Source organism: Poecilia reticulata, chromosome 23 (assembly GCF_904066995.2).
Source record: "Poecilia reticulata chromosome 23, P_reticulata-male-v2, whole genome shotgun sequence".
In the NCBI taxonomy this organism is placed as follows: domain Eukaryota; kingdom Metazoa; phylum Chordata; class Actinopteri; order Cyprinodontiformes; family Poeciliidae; genus Poecilia; species Poecilia reticulata.
In genome coordinates this window covers 17,939,733-17,956,470 of record NC_088852.1, presented here as the reverse complement: position 1 = coordinate 17,956,470, position 16,738 = coordinate 17,939,733, and the positions used below count along the sequence as shown (strand labels likewise).

Genomic DNA, 16,738 nt, shown 5'->3' with positions numbered 1-16,738 from the left:
CTCCATTCTTGAATCACAAACCAACAAGTAAACATGCTTGTGGTCTAACCACATGCTGCCGCTTGCCACAAGTCTGTACATAGGAAACAGGTGTCAGTGTGGAGTAGGATGTGAGTCTGAGACCAGGAATTCTCCAGTTTTCAAGTTGAATGATTGTACAAAAACAACTTCTCCTTAAACCTACTCATATAAGAAAGCATTGTATGTGTCTCTGTGAGAAAAATATTTTGCTCTCGGCTCTCAACTTTCACCTAATTTGAATATTTACAGCCTTGTAACAACCAGCTTTTTCAGGGTCATCCATGTGATTCTTAGTGCTTACAAAAGTTGAAATGCTTCCTCTTTCTTATGGTTGGCCTGTACCTTGACATCTAAGTACACGGAAAACTGTTCATATTCTGTGGTTTATCCATATTTAAAACATCAAACCTTTACATAATATTAACTTTAGATGTTTTTAAATTGCATCCTCAGCTCATGGTACATTAATCAAAATGCTGTAGCTTCAATAAAAATAGTGCCGAAATTGTTAGATGATCATTTCTTTGTTGTACTTAGTATTGGCTCAAAGACGCAGCAACTTCAGTCAACAACAATGTCAAACATGACTAACATCCAATCTTTCATAATCCTAAACTGATGAGTTGTTATAACAACACAGCTGACCACATCAACTTGTTCCAGAAACCTTCTACAGTGCAATGAACCATGTCTCTAAACCAGACGTTACCTCAGGGGTCCCCAAACCTTTTCCTGTGAGGGACACATAACGTTTTCCTTCTCTGGTGGGGGGCCGGAGTCAGTTTGTAGCAGAAAAAGTGTGACGATTGCAGGAGTGCCTAAATGTAAAAATGTATTGTTTTCCAGAAAGCACAATCAAATAACATTCTCTGAGTTCTTCACAGAACAAAAGTCAGGAAATAAATAACACTATTAATGAAATAAATAATAACCAAATAACCCTCTCTGGGTTCTTCCTGGATTTGCGGTTTATAGTCCGAACTATGGACTATAAACCGCAACCCCGAAGGTTTTTTTTTAAACCAGTAAACATAAACAACTAAGCCGCAGATATCTCTGCCGCTCCAGGTTTTCCTCAACGATGCAGCAGCACCAGAGGGGGACCGGCACCCAAAATTTGAGTAATAACAGGTCAATTGAATATCACACTTCTTACGGATGAAAAAGTAAAAGTTGCCAAGATTAGATTTAACTGAACTGATTACGGTAGTTTCCTAACAGTAACTGTAACAGTAAAAGTACTGATCCTTCGTGTCTGCTACTGGCATGTGCTAAATGAAAATGGGCGCTTTCTTCTTCTTCTTTAGATCTCAACAGCAGCTTGCATCCATTATTGTTGCACTACTGCCATCTACTGGATCCTAATATCTATACCTCAAATTCTCATAATGATCCCAGTATTATTAAAAAAAAAACGAAAAATCTTCTTTTCCCCCGCAATGCTATTTAACTGATCAACAACATTCACAAATTTCAATTCTCTATTAAAACCTAATTCCATTTTAATGGGCGCTTTCTTATTTTATTTCCAATTTTGACTTCCAATGATTCACTTCCTGCTAAAGAGCCCCCTGGTGGTTGAAGAAAAATCCACATATAAACGGCTTATAGTCTGGAAAATACGGTATATGAAAAAAAAATCTGAATGCTCTTTGGTATTGTTCAGGGGGCCGGACCAAATGTGGAGGCGGGCCGGATCCGGCCCGCGGGCCGTAGTTTGGGGACCCCTGCATTACATGAACACTTCTGGACATGGCACTTCCACTCAGCGCTTCCTTTCTGCTGGACTACCTAATCACAACTTCATCATCTCCTTGCATGTTCAGAGATCGTTTTTTTTTCTTTAAAGATGATCTATTTCTTATCTATTTTTATTAACAGGGATCATGATTGCAAGAATTTTTGAGCAGAACCTACATATAAGCGATACAATACACAATGAGAGCGATACGGACCTTCTTGCTAGACGTTCGTTGGTCGCGTTCTGCTTGTTTGAGGATTAGAAGCTGGAGAACTTCTGCTGCATACATTAAATCCAACTGAAACCTGGAGAGGAAAAGAAAGAGAAGGAGAGTGTGTGAGCAACACCATGGTTACGTAAGAACTCAACATGCAATGTACAGCATCTCTTTGCTGACTGACCTTGAGCAATCTAGAAGGAAAAAATGAAATAAAGTAGATGTTACATGAACAGCAATCATCACCAATGTACTGGCTCAGGCTTTCAATGCTGAGAATTAAAAAAAAAAAATAGCACACACCTTTGCATCACCTCAGATATGAATTTTATGCTTTTACCCAGATTCATAGCAGAGATGACACAAGTAAACATGTCTATCAGCACTGCAATCTAACAGAGTCTCAGAACTGTTTTCTTTGGTCAGTACACTTTCTACCTAGAGCTTGTCCGCCATCAGTACAGCAGAATGTTCTGTACTGGAGCATGTTAACCCAGCGTGTAAAACAGAAAAATATTTTAAAACCTCCCCACGTGCTAGTTAGAGTACCAGTGCGATTCACTAAGAATTGTGCTTTTGTGATCAGGTAAAGAACTATAGACAATACAAGCTAAAGTGTTACTTTGCTTCTGTGCACACAAATACCAAAGGAGTGTGTATAAGCAAAGTGCAGTGCAATGTGTAGGACTGATTTAATGAGAGACACATTCTCAGAATTTCAAAGAATCTTTCACTACTTCTCAGTACAACGTAGCAATATTAGATGGATAAAAACGTTGAGCTATTCAAGCAACTTTTGGTGACATCAGAAGGCATTCAGGAAGACTTTCTGAGTTTGGTTACAAACAAAACACCCCAGACGGAGAGAAGACAAAGCATGGCAGAACACGTAAGAAAGAGTAAGATGGTTTGCAGAGCCTTTAATCAGATAAGGAGTATACAGACTGGAATTGATATGAAAACAAAAGAATGTGTCCTGATTTCTGAATTAGAACGATGAGAACTGATAATGTTACTGTAGCAGAGAGAAAGAAAGGTGCTCTGCAAACAAGGTACAACAAGAACCTGGGGACTCAAATAACTTGGCAATGTTTCTTAGTGTTTCTGGGACACATTTCCTGAACAGGTTTTGGATTTGTCTTGTTGGTGTCAGTAGTGTATCAGCAGCTGTCTTTCCTTTCCAGCTGATGACTCTTGCTTTGTAAAGAGTTTGCAGAGAGTGAGAGTGAGAGTTTGAAGTGATATAACAGGCTGATGTGGAGCAGATGTTGATTTGAAAAGCGTGAGCAGGAGAAAGTTCTAATTATTAACACTAGTATTTATTTCATTGTTGGTTTTCACAAGCTCACATTAGAGTTAATGCACAGACTCATTAAAAACAAAAAGCCTGTTATGTTTGTGGTAGACATGGACTGGTTGTTAGGTACCACAGTGGAGAGGCTGTGAAAAAGTGTTAAAGTGACTGTGGTTGTGGAAGCAGAGCAGGAGAGGCAGCTCAGGCACTGACTCACCTGCTATCATGACAAATAAAATACTAACATTCATAAAAGATAATCAGTTTGTCCTCTTTACTGTTCTATAAAACTATTTTCTGTACAATCATTTAGATTATTTTAACAACTAACGGTTCCCTTGGAGAACTAACCTGTTGTCTCTGATTTTAACCAGATTTGATTTTCTTTCAATGACTGTGAAGCATAAAGGACAAAAGCATGAGCTCCAGGTCGCAACTTTGAAATCAACAGTTGGTAGCACTGTTGCCTAGAAGCAAGAAGGTCCTAGGTTCAGATCCTGGCCTCGGGTCTTTTTGAATGTTCTCTCTGTGCATATGTGGGTTCTCTCCAGTTTCTCCACCTTCCTCCCATAGCCCAAAAACATCACTGTTACGTTAGCTGGTCTTTCTAAATTACCCTTAAGTATGAGTGTGTGTTCATGGTTGCCTGTTCTCTGTGTAGCCTTGTGATAAACTAACAGCCTGTACAGGGTGTACTTCACCTCTCACCCAGTGACCACTGGAGGTAGGATGGATGGATTACCTCCTGATAACTGATCAGAGCTGATCAAAGACTCTGATCTATGGCTGATGAAGGAGTCTGTCCAGTTACCAGGCTGTGAGGAGCTTCCTCCACAGGCTTTGTTCCTTTTGTTTCCAAATCTTTCAGTGACCTGAATATTAGGGAACTGAGTTATCCCATTTGTTTTGAGTAAAAGAAACGTTAAACTTTTATAAACTAAGGCTATTATTTACTTTGTTAAACTCCAGTAGATGGCTGACTGTATCAGTCTCGGCGTGACTTCCACAGGGCATTTACATCAAGCAAGCTTCTGGGGGCTTTTTACTGGTTCCAACTTGTTCATCATTTCTGTTTTGTCAGTTTGAAAATCTTAACGTTGTGGTTCCCAAAGTTTGTAGGTATTTTGCATCATACTTTTACCTCTTGTGTAATTTTCCCAAGAATATCTCTTCCCAAGTGCTTAGTCAGTGTTTGGGTTTGAAAGAAAGCCATCTAGTGCAGTCATGCAGAATTCTTCATTTGATGAACCATTCAGTTTTCCACCCACATAGTAACACTGGGGAAGACCTGGGACCCCTACTGGCAGAGTATCCAAGTATTTCTACTAAGTCATTAAAATTGGAGATAAATGCTTTTATGGTAATCTAATCAATTATTTATAGCATAAATAAACATTACCTTTACTATTTTTCCTTAGTTCAGTTTCTGAAGAGGATCTTGGGTCTTTACGCTCGTTGATGTTTGATCCTTTGTGAAGGTCTTAATGTAAACTTTGAGAACAACCAATCTACTTTATGCAAAGTTTCCATAAAGATGCTAAACTGGTTTCACCTAACATTAGATTGTTGTAATTCCTGTCACCTTTTTCATATCCAGCAAAGAAAGGAAATATGAATCAACTTGTAATTTATACTCTAAAACAAACACCTGAACAAGACTGAATGTCCAAATGAGAGGTGCACTGTTATAACTGAATGGAGACAAGTATCAAGCGAGAAAACTGCTGAAGAAAATGGAAAGTTTGATCAAATCCCTTCAGAAAGGTAAAGCAACAACTTAAGGTAAAATGATGTTGATTGTTCTCAGTCAGCTGTCAACAAGCATGTTGTCATGGTTTGATGGTCTGGAGTTTATCTCTATTGGTGGAGTTTGTCTTCCACTGCCTTATTCACAGTAGATCTGCTGATGATGAAGTCATTTGTCATAATGACACTGAATCTGTCTGATCCTCTCAGTGCCCAACTAACAGTCGGGATCTCAATCCAGAGTTGAAACATTTATGATGGAAGTTTTTGAATAAATCCTCCATCCTTCAAAACTGACAGGTCATTTCCTATTTGGGAATGTTGAATTATTCCGAGGAAGGCCAATGAGTGTTAATACTGCACTAGAGCAGTACTTTTATGTAGACACCAGAGGGCACCACTGGGCTAAGTCCTGTGTCAAGTGTGTTTCTAACAAGCTTTCTGACTAATTTCAGAACTGGACCAGAAACCTTTGCCTTGCAGCTTTGCCAGCTTCCATACATCACCTAGTTACAGCAGCTCAAACTGAGCTGGCGGCATTTTTATGACTCAGTGTCAGCAAGAAGGAGATTTGCTGAGTAATTAGGCATAAAACCTCAACAGAGCGTGCAAGTACTGAGTTTGACTTTCCCTTTAACCTATGCAATGTAAGCAGCATCAGCAGCAGCTAATATAGGGGAAAACATGTCCTGAGCCTCTGCATGTTAGAGGTATCAGGTGCAAAATATGTGTGTAAATGTACAAATTTCTAGACTTCGCTCCGCAACTTATTGTTTAAATATTGTCCTTCCTTTTGTCATTATTTCTTTATGTGGTTTCTTTCTACTAAGTCTGCTTTTGTTATGTATTCCTTATGTCTCTCCTTCCTTCCCTTCCTTTCTCATATCCTTCTTCTCTTCATTTCCTTCTGTCTGTTTTGGACCCGATCCAAATTGTAGCTGATTTTTTTCCTGTTCTTGGCTGACAGGAGCAGGTGTGGTCTGCTGCAACCCATCTGCTTATAAAACCGGGAGCAAATATAGGAAAATATGGAACAACCACCATGCCCAGTCGACCAGGTGCTCTGGTTGTGTGTGAAAACGTCAGCTGATTGGCTGTTTCTTAAAAACTCAGATGAGCCTATTTGGCATCAACAATGTGGCATGGCAACAAGAACCATTCAATGAATGGTTCTTTCACTTTACTTCTAATTGTGATGTTCTGTTTGGCAGCAGTCTTGGGTCGTGTGATGAGGGGTTGTGGTTGTATGATTATTACAGAATGAAGGTTAGGAAGAGAATGTTCTGTTGCTGTAGACAGCATTTCTTTTAAACAAATGTCCTGCAGCTTTTGGATGCATCTGTTCTCCAACACATCTAAATCAGTTCTAAAGCAAAGCAAGAAAGTGATAAGACCATTCAGACAACAAGAACCTCAAGCTACTGCACCTAAAATGTTTCTACAAGTTTTGAATATCAGGGTGTATAGTATTTTGTAAATGTATTCCTTATTTACAGTACTGCAACATTACATAATATGACCTGAGCTGGGGGTCATATTATGTCCCCCCCCCCCCCGGGGCGACGATACGTGAAGGGTAAAACTCGATACATTTACCTCGTTATGTGCGCGAGGTGAAGGAGCGTTACACGCGCCGAAGTGTATGGGAAAACAATCATCGGCGCGCCGCCCCCTCCAGACGGGGTTTTGGCGCCCCCTCTGGTGCTGCGCCCCTATGCGTTGCATACCCTGCATACCCACTTTTTGCGCCACTGGCTCACGTACAGTAAATGTGTCTGAAAGGTGGGAAGTGGGGCTGACAGACAGTCATGAGACCAGCCAGCCATGGAACTGATAGAGAAAACTAACTGGAGCATGGTGCAACGTGACACCAGTTCAGGCCACTGGCATTGGACGAGGCTCGCAACACAACAACGCAGACTGTTGGCCTGTAGCAATAGCACACATGCTAAACACATAACACTCTTTTTCTATGTGTTCAAGTTTTTCAATTTGCTGGAACTATTCTCTACATAAAGCTACAGCAGAGAAGCAATGGCAGCGGTGAACACAGAAGCAAAGCAACACAGAACCAATGCAGTCTTTGTTCATGTTGCTCTTGGACTGAGAGACGTTCATCCCCTGGCTTTGACAGGCAACGTCAACACCCAGGGGAGAAAGGGAGCAGGCTGAGGGAAACTGTCAAAGCTCAAGTGATCCTTTAAGATTAATGTGATGCAGCAACCAAGCGTGAACATGACAGTAGGAAGGATGGAGAGATGTTGGTGTTGATGAATGCTGGCCTGGTAAAAACCAGACCCTTCTTCTACACTTTTATTCATCCAGAGGGTCTGGGCTCTTGGTTGTTGAGAAACAATTACTTCCTGGAGGCGTGGCCCATGGTGAGGTTTTAAATTTGACCCAATCTGTAACGTTTGACCGTGACATGGGTAATGTACCAGTTCAATGCTATGAAGTTGCCTGGGCTGTAAGCAACCATCCTGCACTACAAAGAGAGAAGAGCCGATCCAAATGAGTCTACTGTTAAAGTTAATTCATTATTTGGAAACGTAACTATCGTCACCTCCTTTGCCATCACTAAAACTACAGGCAGACTATGATTCTAAAACAGGGCAGAAAGTCAACTTCATTGTTTACAACTTCTCCTGCTGTTTGCTGATTGGCCCAGTGGAAAACCTACTGGAGACAATCGAAGCAAAGGGGAGAGAGCCCAGACTGTAAGCAAGATTTTTTTTCAGCAGAATGGCACAGGAAGGCAATGGCCAGGCTAAATAAATGCCAAATAAGACCCTAGTTTCCTTAAATGATGAAATGTTTATAGCATTGTGTCTATTTTTTGGCCCTTTTTTGGTAAATTCAGGGAACCAATAAATGGGTAGTATACCATTCCAAACTCTTGAATGGTATTTAAGTGATATTCCATCTCTCAAACACACACTGCTTTGACTTTTAGTTGAATTTACTTTGGAGAGACAATAGAAAAACCTTAACCTCTAATATATTATTTTGTCTTAGTCTCTATTTTTGTCCAGTTACCTCTATTTTTTACTTTCCATCAGTTAACTTAAAAGATTATGCTTTAAGTGTCAGGACTGTAAGATACCGATCTCCTGAAACTGAGATTATACCTTTAGAAATCTGAAAGCTTTGGCTTAGGGTAGGGAAGTCCCATCTATCTTTAGTCATTTTATTTCCCTAGAGAGTTTTAGTTTCAGATTTTGATTTCAGGTCTAATGTGCGCAAGAACAAGAGCTAAACACCTGGAGAATCTTTACTCAGGTTAGGAACCCAAATAAATAATTCTTAAGGGATGAAAAAATTAAAAACATGGTTTTAGAATATTGACTTAACCAAACAGCAAAATGCTTTAAATTTAAATTGACAACTCTAGTTGTGTTTCTACATGTTGAACCATGTTTGGAGACAACAGGGGGCCTTATCAGACCTCAATGGACAGTTACTGTCCAGTTACTGCTCTGCTTTCACATTACTTTCAAAGGCATGCAGATAAAAGTCCCTTTTGACGTGGGGTTTTCTAGAAAAAGAAAGTGATACAAGAAAATGTGAGTAAACCTGTGGCACATTTTGAAACAGCCAGGATATGAGCGTGTGTTCAGTTCCAAATGAATTACAGTGTTCTCAAATGAAAACTGAGACTGGTGTAATCTGTAGCTCATTGGCATACCGGCAGTGAGTCGCGTAGCACAAAGGATGATCTCCATTCACTTGAACTCAGAAAGCTACATGCCACCAGAAAAACAAAACAAAAAAAGTTTCTAACTTTTATTTCAGCTTGGCACGGAAGCTGTAGATGGGCGCGGTATTCGGTTAGCAGAGCGCTATCTAGCTTTGTTTTGTTGGGTGGAGCCGGAACTACGCTTAAAGATATGATGATGTAAATTTTTATATATAGTTATTATTAGGCTTTAAGAGATAAAGTGGAGCCGACAGAAACTGCTGAAATCGGCTGGGTGCAGATTTGAAATCTGAAATATTAAAAGGGCAGGGCAAAAGCATGCAAATCATTAGCTCTTCTGTAGCACTTTTAGGTGTATCATAAATAACATTTTATTACTATTATTATTATTATTATTATTATTATTATTATTGTAGTTCATGTAGAGATCAGACAATATTTCTAAAGTAATATGTTTAGCTAACTCGTTTCGAGATGCTAGCAGCATTTCCAGAGGAACTAAAAACTTGAAGCAAAGAACCAAATGCCTGTAATCTTGCCAATGAGATCATTTGATATTATGGATCTGATAAATGTTTAATGACAAAATCTTTATGGTTTTAAAATGTCATATGGTTTGTACATTTCGTCCTTTAAATTAGTTGCCACAGAAAGTGCCACAGTAAGGAGTTTTTCCTGCCTTACGGGGCATAAAGTAAAACAGAATTGCTTCTTGCCCATTTTATATTGTTCACTGCCAATTAGCTGGCTGGAAGAAATGGTTCCAACATGTTTCCCTAGTTACAAAGAACTAATATGACTGTTTGGAACAATATTTAGTCAAAAAATGTACATAAGTCAAAAAATGTATTAGCCAAGTTGTAACCTATCCCCACAACCGATACGCATTAGCATTAGCATTAGCATTAGCATGAGCATTAATCGTGTGAAAAAGTAAATATCTACCCAAAATGGCAGCAGCGACAAACAAACGTGGATAGGAGAAGCAGAACTCTCAGACCTGATCATTCATCAGACACAACTCAAACTTCTTCTGTGTTGCAGTTTAGGAACAAACTAAGTGCGTGTTCAAACTTTTACCTACAACATCAGAGCGCCTTGTGAAAAAACTGGAATAATATTACTCACACACATAGCCCAAAACCCAATCCAGCAGTAGATCAGACAATCTCAACTACCAACCTGAGAAGCAGCAAAGCGCACAATGACACTTCAGTCCATTCTGACGGTTCTCTCTGCCGTCTAGAACCCGTCTGGCTGTGAATAAAAACTATGGCAGCCTGAGTTGTTTTCTCTGTTTTCCTTTGACCTCCTTCCCTGTTTTACTCTCCTCGTCTTGTGGCGTTTGACATCACAGTTCAGTCTGTGCTTTGTGCAGTCATGAATGAAAAGAGGAACCTGAGTCACAGATACCAGTAACACTCACCAACCACAAATACACATATGCAGAGCTTTTCATGTAAATATATCACTATTGTTTTACCTCTGGAGAAGGAATGATGGCAGTGAAGCAAAGGAACATGCAATCAACCCTACGTACAAACATACAAACGGATTTCATTATTACCTTCCAGATGGATGCAAGTTGAAATAAACCCAACTTGCTAAAACAGTGAAATTAAAACTCAAAGTAAAAAAAAAAAGAAAATCAGTAGATCTCACCAGAGAATTCAAAAGGGAGGAAAGTCCCACTTTGTCAAAGGTTCTTCTTAGAATAACCGCTGAGAGCATCCTCCAAAAACCACGTCACAAGAACACCGACACTTTCACATCATCGTTCGATACCAGGACCAACAAACTTTATGCAGGGAGGAGTCAGGCAGAAACATCCTAAACTTAGTCATAGTTTTAGAATCTTTTTTCTGCAATAAGGTGAGATTTACACATCAGCACAGAGATGAAACTGTCAGAGTTGGAAGCTAGATGTCAGGTGGCACAAAGAAGAAAAACAAAGACATGGATGAAAAGCGTTACAGGAAGCTGTCAGGATGCCAATACCAGTTACAGAGAAACAAGAGCGAATGGGAAGACATGCAGCTGCATCTCAATAAATCATAAAGTCAGCATTCATTTATTTCAGAAGTTAACAGATTAAATTTTTACTCTCAGGGACACCTAGAGCTGTAGTCTACACCAGAATGTAGAACAGAGTTTGTTTCTCATTCTGCCTGTGTACCATTTTCAGCCAGACTTTGTTCTTCCACTCAACCTTCCATTGCTTGGATAAAGCTGTTTGTTAGGAGCCGTCGTTAGTCTGATGGTGAAACAGGCAAATCAGACACCTTCTCAATATGGAGCAACCATGCTTAAAGTTTTATAATTCCACTCGTGATCATCCATCCATCCATCCATCCATCCATCCATCCATCCATCCATCCATCCATCCATCCATCCATCCATCCATCCATCCATCTGGGGTCGGGTCGCAGGGGCAGCAGCTTCAGAAGGGAGGCCCAGACTTCCCTCTCCCCCAGCCACTTCTTCCAGCTGCTCCGGGGGAACCCCAAGGCGTTCCCAGGCCAGCCGAGAGACATAGTCCCTCCAGCGTGTCCTGGGTCTTCCCCGAGGCCTCCTCCCGGTGGGACGTGCCCAGAACACCTCACCATGGCGGCGTCCAGGAGGCATCCTGACCAGATGCCCGAGCCACCTCAACTGGCTCCTCTCGACGTGGAGGAGCAGCGGCTTAAAGTTGAATAATTCCACTCGTGATTATTCAAAAGAAAACTTCCCAGGTGTGTGTGAAGCCGCTGCAGCGCTGTTCTCTGAGGAGTCAGCAGTTTAAAGAACAAGAGCTCAAAATCAGATAATGAACTCCACAACCTTTGGGTTTCCTGTGATGTTTCTTTGATGCTTAGTTCATGATTTACTGGGTTCAAAAAATTTACCACAGAAAGAGTCAGAGATCACCTCAGTCATAACTCACCAGAAGCATTAATGCAAATGGATATGAAATTACAACAGACTAGAACAGAAATATGCTTTATTGTCCCACAGCGGGCTGCGACAGACTGGCGACCTGTCCAGGGTGCTCCCTGCCTCTTCCCCGGAACGTCAGCTGGAGATAGACACCAGCAACCCTACCGACCCCAGTGAGGGACAAGGGTGTACAGACAATGGATGGGTCCCACAGCAGGGAAATTCAGCAGCATGGAGGTATGAGGGCTCACAAAATGATCAAAAAGAGTTAAAGTTATTTAAAATATATTATAATTTTAATTTACTGTACAATAAGGAAAAGATTACAACATCAAAATACAGACAGTCTGATCCAAGGAACGGATCAGACTGTCCATTCCTTGGATAAAAAGTATAGTATAATATACTTAGTATTTATATTTTTATCTGTACATAATGTGCATGTGAATCTGTGCATTAAAAAGACCAGCAGAAATGTTATTTAAAACGAGTAAAACTGCAAATAACTGCAAATATCACATCTATAGATAAAGGGTTTTTAATACAGAGATATTATAGGTGTAATCATAGGGAAGATAGCTGGGTGAATATTGTTGTTGACAATATCCACCCTTTTTGTGCACATCCTTCACAAAGAGGTTAAGTTACCAAATGTCTTTGCTAAAGAACTGTCTGTAGTGCCTGTATTTGAGCACATGTGTAGCAAGTCAAGTGGAAGGAAAAAATGTCCCAGAAAATGGTGCAAAGCAGCAGGGATAACCACAGGTGCAGAGATGCAGATTGAACTTTCCAACAGAATTTGGCACCAGTCCACCCAGTACCTGTTTTGGTGAAAACAGCATCACTGTGCTGAAGTGACAAAAAACAGGTCTGACCCAAACCCAATGGAGAACCAGCTCAGCAGAACCACAGGCTGACTGTTACTGTGCCACTCTGCATTACTGCAGTAACCTCTGGAAAAAATGTGTTTATGTTGAACAAACTGAGCTCAATAAACTTTTCATATTTTGATGTCTGCATTTGATTTGTAAAGATCTATAGTATATAAAATGAGAACATTCAGTTCAACTCTTCACAGAATCGTCTCCAGGTTCTCTGAAGCTCGTCAGAATATAGATCAGAGATAATCCAGGCAATCTAAGATAATATCAGTGGAACATAAAATAGGCTGTTGGATGGGGTTGGTGGGATTTTTGAGAAGAATCTAATTGAAATTTTTATCATAAAGCAAACTGAAATCCAAGGAATATTTTGTCAATGTCACCTGAGTAAGAAGTGATATGTAAAATGTGTCCAAATCCAGGGACGTAATCCTTCCTTAACCAGGCTGGATGTGAGCGACTGACACTGGATGGTCTAGTGTTCAGATATATTCCTCCTGTCTCATTAAGGTCTTCCAGCCGATGAGCAATCTATAAAAAACTTGACATGTCAATTCTGATTTTGGCCAATATCAATTTCTTTTGTCTGAAACGTCACCAAATATAGCAACAAAGTGGCTAAGTTGGCAATAGTGGAGTGATTGTTGTTAGCTGTACATGTGCAAACATGTGGCATCAAGGCCGATTTATAAATCAAGTCCTGGTCCTGTCATCTACCAACCATGGCGGTGCTAAACACAAGCTCAAATTCTTGCTGTTTTCCTATTTTCTTAATTATTTAATGCTTTCTTACTTAAATAATTAAATGAATGGATAAAAATAATATATAAAGGATATAAATTACAAAACCTATATGTAAAAAAATACTACAGCCTGACAACACAACATCTTTAAAGCTTTTAAGTTTTGAGCCTCTAGATTTTAACAAACATTTAAAACTGTATTCCTGTCCCACTGTGTCTTCAGATTTGTCCACCACTGATAGAAAAACTAAAATCTACCATTTGGTCTAAAGTAGCGGTTCTCAACGTGGGCGGTACCGCCCCCGGGGGGCGTTCAGAGGACGGCAGGGAGCGCTTGCGAAATTTTTACAAAAGGGGGGCGTTTGGTCGAAAGTAAACTTTACACCTTATATGCACAACAATGCCAGTTTAGACTTTGAGCAACTTGGTAAAATTGTATTGTGTAACATTAAATCATGCTTGGCTGCAACTGTATCAATGGCAGCTCTTCTTCTATTCAATATTTGTAGCTTCTTGGCGCAGCTCCGCTCCTGCTACTGGTAGCTTCACCGCATCAGTTCAGCGTTACACCGGCTGATGACATTGCTGTGATTCACTTTGTCTGGTATTTATGTAGGCTACATATGTTTTGGCAGTTCTGTGATCATGTCAAAGCAGCAACTTATATTGAAAGGTGTTTTATTTCCGTTTGAAGGATGCCCTCTTCCATGGAAGGCTAACAGAAAATCGCTCTTACAAACATGTAATTACTAAAATCACGATACCCTCACTGTGTATCCCTCTGAAAAATGAACCCATTTAAATAAAGAAATCCCTCCACAGGTGATACCACGATAGAGAGCGTTCATTTTATAGCGTTAACACCGGTGCTGTAAGTGGTCCGGTATGAAACGGGTGTGATAGAACAACGGTACCACAGTACTTTTAAATTTCAATAATCGGAATACCGCAATTGTTTCCGTTGTTTTAAAAGGTTTATGTCAGTCTGCCTTTTCCCCGTGGATACGTTTCCCGAACGCTTTGCACCATAGGGAATTAAAAAAACAAACAAAAAAATGAGGCGCACATTGTGCAAAACTCTGAAACAGGAGAAGCGGAACATAAAACGGAGCGACGAACTAGATATGAATTATGGCATAAAAACAGAGAATCCAATGCTGAACAGTGAAAAATCAACACATGATGTGGCGCAGCAGGTGATGAGTGAAGATTACTGGTGGTGAGCGTCAATAAACGAACAAATAAATCTAGCAACAGGAAAGAAACTAAAGTGAACATAGCAATAAACCAAGAGAGGATAATACTAATCAAAGGAAACTAAATGGAAATGAATGAAAAACAAAATGCAAGAATAAACTAAGAAACTAAAGTAAATACAGAGGAATAAACTGGTATGGCAAGACCTTTTGAGCAATACTTAATACAGAGGACTGAATGGCATTAAAGACACTATTTCCAGATAAAAGGTAAAATAATATTGTTGCAGTGCCATGGGTTTGTTGAGACCACATCTAATACTGAGAATAAATATATCTTACAGACCATAACAGTAAATAACTTATCACTTATTTATGTTTTTAATTAGATTTGATATATTTTAAATTTTTCAGCTTCTTCCACACTTTCAATTTGACTCATTAAGATTTGATTAAGAACCAGATTTGTTCTTTGTAATTTCTGTCCAGTAAAACTATTAATCTGATAATTCATTAGACAGATTTATATAAAGATATAATCCATGTTTCTATCTCATATTTGTATGACATTAAAAGGATCTGGAACTTTTGTTTTTCCACTGAAAGTTCAGGTTTGCACAATGAATGCCATGTGGGTGAAATTTTATGAATGATAATCTGATGTCCCATTCTCCTGAAGGCAGCACAGAGCTGCACCACCAGAAACCGACAAACACTGAAGAGAAGAAGAGCTATGATTAATGTAGTTACAGTTCTATCCATGTTTTAATGTTGCAGAGCTCAGTCGTTTTGCAAATAGATCAAAGTTTAAACTGGCATTGTTTTACATCTTTTATCTGGTCATTTTGTGGAATATTTAACAACTAGAATATGGCAAAGAATACGAATATTTTTTCCACTCTGGCTGCTGTTAGGCCTACCAACTTTAAGTTGAATGTCAAGTCATTGCATTTTTCTTAGACACCTGTGAAAAATAATTTCTATTCACATGGCTTTTTTATTCTCTGGTAAATTATTTTTGATGGTAAATACAGAACCAAGCATAAAAATCAAAACGTCTACAGTAGTGATAGTAATATTAATAATAAAATAATAAGTGCAAAGCAGCCCACAAATTCTTTGGTGGGGGGCGGTGAGGGACCCGGATAAAGGCTAAGGGGGCGCTGGGCCAAAAAAGGTTGAGAAACACTGGTCTAAAGTGAACCTTTGGATAAGGTGAGCTCAGTCTTCACTTCTCCGTATCGTCTTTCTCCCATTCAGTTTGATTTCTCTGGTAGAATTTGTCACAGTGCCAATCAGCGAACAGAAGAAGTTGTGAACAGTGATGTTGATTTTCTTTACTGTTTCAAAATTAAAGTCTGCCTATATTTTGGCAGTAGTAGTGTTAGAAGTGAAGAAAACAGCTGCCTTATTCAGCATGGCACTTCCTTCTTCGCAGTGCAGGATGGTTGTTTACAGCACAGACAATTTCCTGTAGGCTTCACAGTGTTGAACTGCTGCTTTACATAGTGACTGGGAGTCCAGGAAGCAATCGTTTCTCAATAACCGAGAGTCCAGACAATCTGGACAAAGCAGAGCGTAGAACTAGGGGCTGGTTTTCATCAGATTAGGGTGGGCTGTTCCAGACTTTTAAATTCGGGAAAAGAAGGACGTTTGTTAGGTGCATTTACAGGAGTCTTTGAAGTTGGACAGCTTTTGCACTTCTGTGACGTAACCAGCCTTAGAAGGATCCAGCCCTTACATGTTGACACACCCAAAGAATAACAGTTTCTCAATAAGCATTCCATCCTATTACAGTCTGTTTCCTCCTGACAAAGTACATGCCGTCCAGAGCTTCTCTTATTACTTTAGATGCTGATGCTGAGCTTGCTTCGCAACTCAACTGAACGAATCCACCACAAGCCAACAGCCACATTATAAACTATCCTCAACAGTGAACTTAAAGCAGACCTCGAAGGCTTAGTGAGCAGAGTAGATCGTCTGATTGTTACACCAACAGAAAGAATCATGTCAGCTTGTGAGTACTTGATGCACATCTCAGTTTTTTCCACATAGTCTGCTGATTGTTGAACATGAAAGTTAATTTCTCTCATTAGCATTTTTGCTAAACTTTGGTACTCAGAAGCAGATTTGGACTGTCGGAGCGATACGAGGATAGATCTGCTTAAACTTCATCACAGAAATTCAACTGACAATATATCTGAAAGAAGTGAACGCAAGATTTGAATACGACCAAACTAGTTAAATATAGCCAAACCAAAATAGCTGCCGCACTCGACAGACTTC

General features: G+C 39.8%; 1 long non-coding RNA gene across 1 annotated transcript in view; it reads right to left on the bottom strand.

Annotated features, from left to right (window-relative positions):
- LOC103459719 (uncharacterized) overlaps nt 1-16,738 on the bottom strand; it is a 47,093-nt gene that overhangs the window by 14,752 nt on the left and 15,603 nt on the right. The window contains exon 2 of the long non-coding RNA XR_532799.3: nt 1,977-2,067. This is a non-coding gene — a long non-coding RNA (uncharacterized LOC103459719). The remainder of the gene's footprint in view (nt 1-1,976; nt 2,068-16,738) is intronic.